This window comes from Lethenteron reissneri, chromosome 20, assembly GCF_015708825.2.
Source record: "Lethenteron reissneri isolate LAM-NWPU_2019-01 chromosome 20, ASM1570882v1, whole genome shotgun sequence".
Classification (NCBI taxonomy): domain Eukaryota; kingdom Metazoa; phylum Chordata; class Hyperoartia; order Petromyzontiformes; family Petromyzontidae; genus Lethenteron; species Lethenteron reissneri.
The window spans coordinates 6753004-6757251 of NC_083798.1; positions in this window are offsets into that span (position 1 = coordinate 6753004).

Here is a 4248-nt window from a genome sequence, read left to right on the forward strand (position 1 = left end):
GCGCCGGTGTTAGATCATTCCACATTCCCATGGCGCGGCATAATGTGGGTTATTGATATTGGTGTGGGTCCTGGATAAAACGTGATAGTCCATATGTCAAGGTAACCCAGGCTAGTTTCACGAGATCACATGGAAATCCACTTGTGACATTTATTTATAGCACCCCTACAGATGGCCACACAATTACACTCAATATTTCACTCTTTGCATTCACTCAATCTGCCTACTCTCAGCAAAGCCCTACTTTCTGGACAATTAGATTTTGGGATTTATCAAGTTTTACAGGATACCCCTATGTTGTAATCGTCTAAACCCCTATTATGTGCGCGTCCATGACAATGCGAAATTTCCAGCCGCGTCTCGTTTCCTCAACTTGGGATGAGCGACGCTCGATTCGAGCCGGGAGACGCGAGGATTTATCTTTGATTTTTTTTTATGAAAAGGCAGGCCCGGCTGCGCATGCGCTGTGACGCGCGCCTCCTGCTCCTCCTCCCACTGTCCTCAAGCATTCCAGATTAACTCACGCGTTGCGTGTTAGCTGTGGTGCAACGATGCGTCGATTCAAATCGATTATTATCACGACGAATCGTGCACTTGATTTCAATGGTCTCACTCGACCCCTCTGCAGACAGAAGTGGCTGCCACATTCCTCGCCACCAAATCTGTAAATTACGAGAAAACCCCATCACAGGACATTAATGTGCAGACCACATGCATAGTTTTTAGAGGCGCATTTGGCAGCAGTGAGCAATTTGTCCTGACGAGTTCTAATTAGTGCGAAACCGGTCCACAGTTTGTCTATCACTGCGTCACTGCTGCTGTCAATGAGTCACATTTTCCGATATTTATTTCGAAGGTGACCTGAAGATAAGACGATTTCAACGCAGTTGATCAAGTAATGGTTATAGGGTTTGGCATATGCGTAAGGGCTGAGTATTTTTTTTTTGTACACATTTTTGCTAGTGGTCTGAAATTCACCGCAATGCTACGAAAAAAACATATCGAATAGTGGCAATTAATACAATTCACTAATCCAGAGAGCGCGTAATCAACGAGCCATGCGGTAGCGTCCTCGGTAGCCGTGCGTGGCTCACGTGGAACTCTGCTGAACGTAGTCCGGGGAGGTAAGTGGACGGGCTTACCTCCCGTTGGAAATGTGTCAATGGTGTAGTAATAATAACGCAGTATTTTGTGTGAATCGTTCATCTGGGTAAGTAGATAACGACAACCTCCGTCCTGTATCTCCACATGAAATACAACAGCCATGCTTAATCTACCCCCACTCACGAATGCCTACTATCTACTCCGTGTCGTGGCCGATGATGCTCGAACTCGGACAGCCGGTTTTCATAACGTAGCACGTCCACCACTGTTCCGCCGCTCCCTATCCCATCTTCATATACAAATAAAACAAATATAAATATTTAGACTATATATATATTCGCTGTCTTAGTTCACGAGCTTCCCAAATCAATGTTATCCAGGTGAAGATATTTAAACCAGAAAACTCTGTACCGGTTCCGACCTTCACGTTCTCATTAGCATCTCTCTCTCTCTGTCTCTCTCTCTCTACATATAGAGCTCGCTACCCCCTTTCTTTCGCAGAGTAAGCTGGCATGCACGATCACGATCGAACGTCTTCGGGTTTTCTCACTGCTCGATTCAATGACCGTACCCGGCACGATCCTCGCCCCTTCGCGAGATGCAAGCGTGATGACAATGCGTTATAAATGTGTCGTGGATTTCAATAATTAATGTACACACATATATATGTATAGTGTATATACACATGGCGTAGTTTCCAGAAACACTGCTGCTAGGCTGGCTTAGAGAAGGGATTCTTATCGGTGGAAAGGGGTGACACATATTCGTCATCAATGGCGAGATGGACGCGGCCTGCCAACGTCGCATCTAACGAAGTTCTTCGCAATGCTCCAGCTCAATTACGCGCTGTATATATTCGTGGACTCAAACCCACCACCACTCGTGAAGACGACGACAATAACATCGGGGTGTTTGGGTACAGATTGATCCGTGAAGTCGCGAGATATATATATAAAATGCGTCTCGCGTGGGAGTGCTTGGGGAATGAGTGACAGAGGCACGGGAAGCGAGCAAGGGCAATGGAAACGTCGACTGCACGTGCTGCTCGGCACAGACCGAAAGACACACACGCGCAAATTCATTGCTAACGGAGTATATTCACACATGGCACGAACACACACAGAGTGGCATATACAGACTTACATGACGTCACGTTCTATGGGAACCTCATTTGCCAGTAAAAATATGATAATTGGTTTTTTACCCTTCTATCTGGCAACAAAACTGACACCTTTTTACAAGGAGTCATGAGTTGGACCAACCCATGTGAGACTAGGCTCTAAGGAAAGCTGTCTCGGGTGTGGACCAATCAACTTCAAGGACAGTGCACATTATCAGAGTTATGTTCTTTTGTTTGTATTATGACTGCAGGTATTGCGGTCTATGCAAACATGACTCCTTGTAAAAAGGTGTCAGTTTTGTTGCCAGATAGAAGGGTAAAAAAACAATTATCATGACGTCACGTGTCCTCACATACATGCAAAGACAAATATCCCCCGTATAGCCTTTTAGCAAACTGTTGGGACAAGTGCTGTTAGCGAGCACCTATGAACGCCGCCACGCCACACGAGGGCCAGCACCACCCCCGACCGCCTTTGTCTCCCCAGTGGCGATGTTTACACACCGCACCAGGTACTCATATTGAGGCTGAGTCGACCTAGGAGAGGCCCAGGACCGGTTCAGATAACCGTTCGTTGTTGTGAGCGTCGAGCCTCTGACCTTCCTCTGTTGTTGGAGGGCAACTGCCTTCATCAGCCCAGTAGCGGCCCTTCACCAGTCTACTTGATGATCACACGCTTGACACATACATGTACACATATCCCAGCTTTTGCAGATTGTTGTGGCAAGTGTTGTTAGCGAGTGCCTATTAAGACCAACGCGGCATACTTCGGGGATGGTTATCGATTGGGTATGTCTACTGTCGACTTCGTCTCGTAGTCCTGATGTTTCCCCCCCCTTCACACTGCACTAGATACCAATTTAAGGTTGAATCGACCTAAGGGAGCCCCATAACCGCGTCAGATATTCGTCACTGATGTTTTGTCCGCGAGTGCGAATCGACCGTGGCTCTCTAGGGTTCGTGGCGCAGTGCGGCCTAACCACTGCGCCACGGTTCGCCCCTCGGACACACACAGACGCGTGCACGTGGCACAGCACGCGTGCACGTGGCACAACACGCGTGCACTCAGTGGGGCACTTCCACTCAGACACGTGGGTCCCCTCCCCCCTCCCCCCTCCCCTCCGGGTCCTAGCGATGCGCTCCAGTACATATTGGTGCGCTTGCTTGTTTAGTCGCCTAATAGACTCGTCCGTCATGAGTCATTTTCTATGGAAACTTTGCCGCAGGAAAACGGCAGACGGGCAACACAAACAACTTGAAACCAAGGGAGCATTCTCTCACCATCCAATTACGGGGCAATCTACCCATATTCAGCCCTCACGTAACTCAAACCCTAACCACACACCCTTTTGCAGATTTTATTTGTCAATTCACTGTCGGACGAAAGCCACTTTTCCACCCCGTGATGGTCATGGGGGTTTTTTGACTATACTACACGCTGGTCAGTGCGAGTGCCCCACATTAGATTCAGATAGCACTCGCCACTGATGTTAGCCTTGGATTGGCTGGGTAGGGGGCTGGGTGTCTGGATAGACGAGTGGGTAGGTGGTTGGGTGACGGAGTGGATATTTGGGTGCCTGGATAGATGGGCACGTCGCTGACTGAATGGCTCAAGAGGTGGACAAGTGGATGGTGGGGTGGGTGGCTGACTAGGTGGCTGGCGAGGTGGATGAGCGGTTGAGTGAAAGATTGTGTATGTGGGTGTTTAGATGTGTGGGGGCGGGGTGGGGGGGGCTGGGTGAGTGAGTGGCTAAGTGGCTGGGTGAGTGGACGAGTGAATAAGTGGATGGTGGGGCCTGTGGCTCACTGGGTGGCTGACCTAGAAGTATGGATGAGTGGATAAGTGGAGGGTAGGGGTGGGTGTCTGACTGGGTGGCTCAGTGGGCATCTGGATGAGTGGGTGGATGAGTGAATAAGTGGATGGGTGGTTGGGTGGGTGATGAGGAAGAACGTCAGGGTGGCAGCCACACTATTGTTGCGACAGACGGGGGAAGGGGGTGGGGGGTGACACACACACTCGCTCT